The following is an 8,719-nucleotide window of genomic DNA, read 5'->3' as shown; positions in this document are numbered from 1 at the left end:
ACATTTACTTTCTTCAGAATTAAGGAAAGGTCACAGATTTTTTTGGTCCAAATTATTTGCATATCTCTTCCCAGTTCGCAGATAACTTCATAGCATATACCTAAAATATTTAAAAGAAAATCTTGCACATTGGGAAGTCTATTAAAATAGTCAGTTACAAGCATTTTTAAAGGACGGATTAACAACTACACATGAAACATGATTAGTTGGAGGTGTTTTTTACATTTTTAATAAATCACTTCTAAGATATCTGCAATTGAGACATTTTCTTATTTTTATAACCAACAAAATAAACCAAAACTTTCTCTTCAGTTTCTTAAAGTGACACACCGACAAGAACTTCATCCAATTTATCGAATCAGTCATGATTTCTCTTTAAGAATTATGAAATAAGCAGTTATAAAACATGCCGTCTTAAAGTTACAGACGATGTTGCTCATATAATTTTGAAATTTTTCCATCCGTCCTTTGATGTTACTGAAACAGTCAACTCCGGGTGCGTTCCCTGGACAATGCAGACGTTTCCCAACTTTTCCCAAATCCAGAATATTTAAGGACAGAGAAGTCGCAACTCAAACAAAAGAAGCAAAATTCTTCATTTCTCTCGTTTTTAGATGATTATGAAACTGTGCTGAGCTTCTCTTTGCGGCGCACGTTAACCTTCGTGATGGGACTTGGCCCGTGTTGGTGTGTGTTTACTCATGTGTCTGTTGGCTGGTGTGTGTGAATCACAGGGGGCTTCTCTTCCCTGTTTGGCTCAGAGTTTGGCAGCCAGGCGAACGCTGCCATGCATACGGAAACATGCAGGAGTGGGCCTGGAATCAAGGTCAGGCCTGGAAAACGATGTAGGAACACTCGTAGGACCTGACTTTCTGCTGAGTTTGGCATTGTGTGTGCCGTCCCCCGAGGCCGCGGCCTGGAGTTTCCCTTCACAGTCAGCAGCACCAACCTGAAACGGTCTGCTGGAAGACGAGTCAGGTAAAATGTTTGGAGACTCCTGGTGTTCTGGGAAACTACAACCTCTTTTGGCAAGAATGCCTCCAACCTCTGTAAAAGATTAAAGCTGACCCGTTATGCTTCCTTGAATGGGTTTATGAGCTAAACAAAACATGTTCGTTACATTTTTGGGCCAAAATCATAATTAGATGATCAGATTTTAGTCCTTTAAAATGAGCAGTTTTAGGGTGTCTGTCACTTTAAATCCAAATAAGCTGCTGCTGGCCACGCCCCCAAACTCAACGTTTACACTTGCATGTGAAAATGGCTGAAAACTGATGCACAATTATACAACCTTAAAATTTTAAAAGTAGACGTGGAGCCTCCTGCACAAGCAACGAGAAAATATTTAAGAGTAAATTACCTAAAAATATAAGAGATTTTAAAAAGTATGTTTTCTTTCAAACTGAAATCTTATTTTTGTAAAAAAAAAAAAATAGTATTATCTAGTTTCATGTGTGTAATTTTTAAAATGTGATGTCTGACTAACTGTGATAAGTCAACAACAAAACACTTGGCTCTTCCAGCAGCCATTGTACAGCACGTCCAGCGGTAAAACCAGCTAACCAAACGTGCTGGAGCTCAGCTGTGGTTGCTAGGTAACGGACGGAGTTCTGCTGTGGTTGCTAGGTAACAGGAAGCGCCTGCTGATTTGTGACATTCCGGAGGTTTTTGAAATGGCTCGTTTTCCAGACAAAAAAAACATTAAATTATTACGAAGAAACAGTTGAGACATAAATGGAGATACAAAAAACTCTGAATTTTGCATGATCTCTAAAACCTGCTAGACAAAGAGCATTCTTCCCAAAAAAATTTTCTCTGCATGTTAGTGACATACAGTTTTGTTGAAATCAGTCACATAATAGCAACATTATCCAATCAAAATGTTCAAAAACATCCATTTTACTCTCAAAATGTCAGGAGGACACTGACAGAAAGTACAAAGACACAGAGATCAGAGAGGCCCCATACCACTTTTGTGCTGACCTTAAAAAGAGAGGCGCACTGTGCAAACATCTGGTCCATCAGCTGGATCCTATGCATCAGCGGGCACAGGGACACACTGGGACAGGTTGGCGGCTGCCTTTGACAGCAACAGTTAATTTCCAACATAATCAATTTATGTGCAGCTCCATAATAACCATCTGTGTTCAGCATGAGGAGGACAGTCCTGAGGAAGAAAACGGCGCTGGTTGCTCCTCTTCAGCGACGCCAGGAGCAAAAAAGAGGAGAAGGAGGTGGAGGAGGCAGGAAACTAAGAGAAGAGGAGTAAAAATGCAAGTAAATCTAGAAAGAAAGAGTTACTGATGAAAACATGGAGCCGAGATAGAACAGGAACTAAAAGTCAAGGAGAATTTAAGGGTCATACATCATCATTTTTACAACCTTTCCTTTGTTTTCAGGCTGGTAGCTAGTTGATAATTTTGTATTTGACAAAAGCATGAAAGAAAAAGATGAACACAAGGCACAACAAGAATGAGCAAGGCCGCTACATTTGGAAGGCTGAACTCAGGAATCAGCGAACAATAAAACTTTAGCTCCATTAGCACTAAATTAACGTTTCCTGATAAATTCTAAAGCACCAATTTATTTTACTGTTTTGTAAACTTTTGTGTTGACACGTGGTTGAATTTAGCACTTTAGCATTAGCTTCTCCTGAATACTCTGTTGGAATAGCGCATTAGCATTAGCATTAGCAGAACTGATGTTTGCGATTAGCGCTTTAGGGCCGACATAACTAACTTTTTAGTTAGCTGCGCCCACCGATGTGGATATGGATGATGACTGGCAGTGTGGAGATAGTAACAACTACGATACTACAACTACGATAAGTTGATTTATCCATTGAGGAGGAGGAACTCTAAATGAGAGCAGCAGTTTGGAGACGCAACCAACCAGAACTCTATGAAGGGATTTAAAAGCGCTCTGCTGTGAATTAATTCAATGCTAGCTGCTGTGCTAGCACAGTTAGACCAGCATTGTATTAAGCAATAAAACATCCTGTGTCCAATTTAAAAAGATAGTCCAGTCATCATCCATATTTGCATCGGTGGACACTGCTAACTAGAAGTTAGAGGACTAATCGTAAACATTAGTTCTGCTAGCGCTAACGCGCTATAGTAACATATTATTCAACAGAAGCTAATGCTAGAGCGCTGAATTCAACCATATGTCAAAGACACAAAAATTAGCAAAACAAAAAAGTAAATAAGTGTTTTAGGATTTATCAGGAAAATTTAACTTAAGTGTGACAAACATTTTCAAAGTTAGCAAAAATGCTCAGTCACTAAGTGAAAAATTAGCTCCTGTATTAGCGCATTAGCGGGTTAGCAGAAGTGTTGTAAAGAGAAACTTGGCTACAGTATATTTTATTGTCATAAAATGTTTTAAAAAGTAAATAACTGCTTTGAAAACAGTGAAAATGTTTCAGTATTTGTAGGTGTAATGGTGAGTAACACATTTTCCGTTTAATTTTCTGGGTCAACGGGGTTAAACACACCAGATGCAAACACCTCAGATAAAGTTGGTCTCCTCCACTTTTCCCCGTTTTAATTTGGTTTTCCTACAAGGTTAGCTCGGTTGGCACTGGAACGCGGCTGTATCCTCATCCACCTCCGATGTCAGGATTTTCTGGGGAGGCGTCACTCAGGCGGTTCCTGAACACCTTGGTGAGCCAATTACACCGCAGCTGTCAGAGCCAATAGCAAGCGGCGCCTCACACTCCGACACCCACAGCTTGGCTGGCGTGAAACAAAACATGAAAACGGAATCCGGCTCTGGCGACCTTTCACCCCGCAACATGCAATTTTCATAAGAGTAATCAGCATAATGTCCCGGCTCCTGCAGATCGCCTCTGACTTGTTTTGACCTCAAAGATTTTTGCATTTTGAGATTAATTTAGTAAACAGAAGTGATTTAATGGCTTTGTAAGTTGGAATAATAACATATTTTAAATTATTCTGGTATGATTTGTTTCATTTTCAGCAAAAAATTAGAAATTTAGGGGCTCAAAAGTTAGCAATAGCATAGCATCTGATTATTTGTATTTCATATTTTTCCAAACAAAATGTATAAATTAGATAAAAAGTTTTTGAATGTCTTAGACTTTTGTGTAAACTAACCTCAACAAATATATTTTTAAATTACAAGAATAAATTCATAATATTAGAAAAATAAAGATGCAATATTACCAGCAGAAAGTAATAAATAAATAAAAAGTTGTTTTAATGAGAAGAGCTTCGATAGAGCGATTCTTTCTTTGAATAATTTGACTGATTATTTCCTTATTTTTTAAAAAACAATACTCCAGTATAACTTTACAAGATGCTCAACGTTCCTCATTTTAAAAATTCCTAATAAAATTATAGGTTCATTCTCAGCTTCATTCTCCTAATATTATGATTTTATTCTGGTAACATGATTATTCTCGTGTTTTGTCGACGTTATTGTCGCACAACTATATGTTTTTTCACTTGTTTGACTATTTTCCTAACCTAATTCCTGTAATATTTTGACTTTATTCACATATTTAGATTTTTTTCTCATAATATTTAGACTTTTCTCGTAACATATTGAGTTTCTTCCTGTCATTGCATTTTACTTCTTAACCCAGCCCTAATACGAGGTATTAATAGGTACAATTTGAAAATTCTCTGTAACCGACATGACTTCCTCCGTTACGCTTTATGTCTCATTTTATGCTGTTGCTTTATGTCAGCAGCGGCATTTCCATTAGAAATGAGAACAAAACTTTGTCAATTTTCAGTTAATTAAAAAAAAAAACAATTTCACAATTGCTTTGTTTTTATTAAACAAGAAACAATTAAAATCAGACATTACGTTATAAGTCATTAAAACCCTGCCATCCTCCTAACACTTCCTGTTGTCTTCTTCTTCATGAATGATAAAAAAAATTGTCTTATTTTGCAAAATAAACCAATATCAATGTCTTTTTAAAAAAAGTGTATTTCCAAACGTCAAACTGTCAGTGGAAACAAGTTGAGAGATTTACTTCACCACTTTCACGCTGTTGCTATAGTAACCATACCTAAACACTGATTTTCTGATATTCTTCTCTTTCAACCCAAACAAACGGTAGCTGAAACCATCAAAGCAAAGCTCAGGTGTTTAAACGAGTCCTTAAAAATATAAATATATATATTTAATCTGCTGCGCCGTCCATCCAACCTGTGATGCATTATACATGTGCTGCATGAATGTCCATGTGTCCCTGTACATCCTCCGCCGTCCTAATTGACATGCATCAGGCCTTAGCAGCTGTGAAGCTTTCTGAGCGTGTGTGTGTGTGTGTGTGTGTGTGTGTGTATAGCTCTCAGCAAAGCCCTTGCATCCTCTAGGCCACCTGGACATAATGGCCTTCAGCTGCCACCATCACCACCAATACAAGCAGCAGCAGGAGCCGAGAGAGAGAGCCATTTCCAACACATGCATTCATTTTCTTTCTATCAAACATGGACCTCTGCTGTTGTGTGTTTGGCAGTGTGCTAAAAAAACGAACAAAAAGGAAAAAACACAGGTTCCACGTTTAGCATACAAAGGCTGTTTTCTTTCAGGTCTTTAAACATGTCCCTAAGTCAAACTGGAAAAACCAGCAGTCTGTCCTGGATTCTAAAAATGTGGATTTTCTTTGTGGTTTTAATGAATTTTGGGTCATTTAGGAGTTTGGAAAGTTTTAAAATGGTCACCTGATTCTGAATCCAAGGTAAGGAAATCCTGGACATCCAGAACCAGTAAGAGACCAGGGACTTACCAAGTCACCTGGAAGGTTTCGGAACAACATTTTGCTTTTCCTCCCAAACTTTTTCTCTAATCTGACTTTTGGTAAATTAGTTTAAGGTTTGTATAATTTAGTTTTATTCGCTCGCCTCTGGAGGTGTTTGTAATCTGTATTCCACCTACAACCTTCAGTCTGGTTTGGTTGAAGAGAACTTTGACCGGAGACCGCTCCAAAAGCAGGAAGTGGACTACAGCACAGGGCATTCTGGGTAAATGCAACCAAAACAAACCTAGGAGAAATGAGTCGTGGTTTTTAGCCAAAGACTAAAGAGAAATCCTCCAAATGCTAAAATCTGACGCCACTCCGTTTTTGTTTATATTTCATGAAGAAGGAAGTTGCGCTCAGTGAGGTTTTTGTGTTGCTTCCTTCAGTGGTTCTTGGTGCAGCGCCCCCACAGGCCAGGTGGGGAACAGGTTGCTCAAAGGGTTTGGTTGGTTTGAACCTCAGCAGCTGAAAATGTAACAAATGTTGCGTTTCTCCCCCAACCAAACTGAGTCTATCAGGTATGAAAACACCCTAAACTTGGGTTCAATAATTCATAAAAATATTTGTGTTTTAAAGCTTAAGTTAAGGATACCAGCTGAAAAAAACTAGATATATGCTGCTGCTGGGGTGTGTGTTTCTTTGAGGTTCCCATTTCCCTTAAAGAAGTTTGATTTCCCTGTCGGTGTCTCTTTGTTCATACTGAATATGTGATCTGTGTGTGTACATTTTGAATCCTCTTTTTTTCTGCCCTGCCTTCACGTCTTGATTCGTTTTTTTTCCTCCTATATCAGAAGCCTTTGATTCTGTCCTGCTTCTCAATTCTTCATGGAACCTCAGCATTTCAAAGAGTTTCCCTCTCCCCCTCCTCCGCCTTCCCAGGCGGAGCGCCGGCCAAGTCTGAGAGGGACTGCCCATCAGAGGTTGGCTGCTATCACCGGGGGGCCGCGTGTCTCCAATTCAGGTCAGCCTTGGCTACAGACGGGGACTTAAAAGCGAGCCACAACGCGTCCTGTGATCCCAGTAAGCACGCTTGTTAGTGGAATTGATAACGCACCCATACACCTGGGTCCTCTGAAGTTGGCATGGCATTTTAAAGGGGAAGACGGGGAGCCGGGGCAGCCAGCTACCGCGTGCGAACGTGTCAAACCAGAGAGAAGGAGGGATGAGTCGGGGGATGGAGAAAGGTCTTTTTGGCATGTGACGAAACAGAATATGTTTGCGAGAGCGACCTAGAACATTGTGGAATTATGTACAAATGCAGGGCATATGGCAGGGAACCATTCTGAGAATCCTAAATATGCTTTGGCTCCATCGTGTTACACCCTGTAATTTCTTCTTGTGAAAAGTTTGAACATGTAAATCACATCCGGACCGCCGCAGCTTCTTATTCGGCCTTCCAGGCTCCACAGCAGATCCTTAAACATGACAGTCGTGTGATTAAATGTTATTTTATCTGCTGAAGTTATTATTTCCACAAACACATTGGAAAGAGTTTGTGCTAAAGTGTAATTTTGAGTTTATTGCAAGTTTTCTGTAAAAAATGTGAAAAACATTAAATGATGCCAACTCCCACCTGCAGGTGGCAGTGTTTCTTATTTCTACGCCACTGCTTCCTCTGCTTCACTTTCAAGTGAAAAAATCTCATTTGCTGCCATACAAAACGCAAATATTACAAAATTCCTTGCAAATATTTCTACGTTAGCTCCACAAAAACTTTTATTTTTATAACAAAAAAAATCACAAAATCCCTTCAGGGCTGATCAATGTTCAAAATGTCCAATATTATTTGATTTTAAGAAATACTTATTGAATGCAGAGATGGCTATTTATTAATATGTTAGCCGTTTGTTTATGGGTTTTATCATTACCTTCTGCCTCAACTACCCTGCAAAAACACAAAATCTTAGCAGGTAGATTTTTCTAGTTTCTAATGCAAATTTTTATAAATTAGCAACACAAAATCTTGATTACAAAAACAAACAGAAAAACAGTTGTGAAATCCTGGAGAGACTAAATGTTAAAAATGTTCCACATGACAGAAGAGACAGATATTTACTGAACTTGATCAGTTTGTTAATGGGTTTACATTCACAGTGTTGATCACCTCGGCGGATGACGGCCTGACGTCACGCTCCTCGTTTTTCTCTGCGTGCGTTTGAAAAGTCGCCCCTGCAGCTGCTCCGACGCGCCTCGCCGTTCCCAACCCCAGCGACGGCAACGCGAGCGGCGCTCTCAGATGCCACATTTATGATAATCAGAGTATAATTCATTTATTGGGCCTACCTTTGCCATGTGTTGACCCCACGGCCATGTTGCCAGCTCACATCTGGCTGCGTGGTGCGCCGCGCGGGGCCTGGATGGGATTTGCCCCCGGTGATGGGGCATCTGGGAGGCCAGATGAAGCCGAGGCTTGATGAGGGCTTTGTCTATTATGGATATGGGGCTTTATGGAGACATTGACAGCTGTGCATTGACAGTCTCTTGAGCAGGAGGCCTACTTCAGCAGTTGAGCTCTTTCTGTTGTCTAGAATGCAGAAAACAAACACAGAGCTCTAAATGTTGGACGGGTTCGGTTGGCGCCGCGCATTTTAGGGCAAGAGGTGAGAAAACTGGACTGAAAGGTCGGCGAGTTCTTGGTTTTTATTTAACCTCAAAGAAATTTGTTCAAATTACTGAATCCCTTCAAAACATAACCAAAAACAACATTCATACTGCAAAAACACAAAATCATGCCAAGTATTATTGACTAGTGAAAATATTTTAATACCCTGAAATAAGACAAAACTAACTGAAAAGGAAATTCTCAGCAACATGCAGGAGTTTGTTTTAGGTACATAATCCTTAATATTAAAAACTTCTAGCTGAATTACAGATTTTTAACTTATGTTTTGTTATAAGTAAAAAAAAACTTAGAATTGTAACTTTTTATACATCAATATT

At 39.4% G+C, this 8,719-nt stretch overlaps 1 long non-coding RNA gene across 1 annotated transcript; it reads left to right on the top strand.

The window, feature by feature from the left end:
• Positions 1 to 1,992: 1,992 nt before the first annotated feature.
• Positions 1,993 to 2,334, top strand: LOC107837809 (uncharacterized). The gene is made up of 2 exons (XR_001663854.1): positions 1,993 to 2,068; positions 2,152 to 2,334. It is a non-coding gene; the product is annotated as an uncharacterized LOC107837809 (long non-coding RNA).
• The last annotated feature ends 6,385 nt before the right edge of the window (positions 2,335 to 8,719 follow it).

Source organism: Poecilia formosa, unplaced genomic scaffold, assembly GCF_000485575.1.
Source record: "Poecilia formosa unplaced genomic scaffold, Poecilia_formosa-5.1.2 Scaffold178, whole genome shotgun sequence".
NCBI classification, from domain to species: domain Eukaryota; kingdom Metazoa; phylum Chordata; class Actinopteri; order Cyprinodontiformes; family Poeciliidae; genus Poecilia; species Poecilia formosa.
The sequence above is the reverse complement of the archived record's forward strand: the minus strand, read 5'-3'. Positions and strand labels throughout refer to the sequence as shown.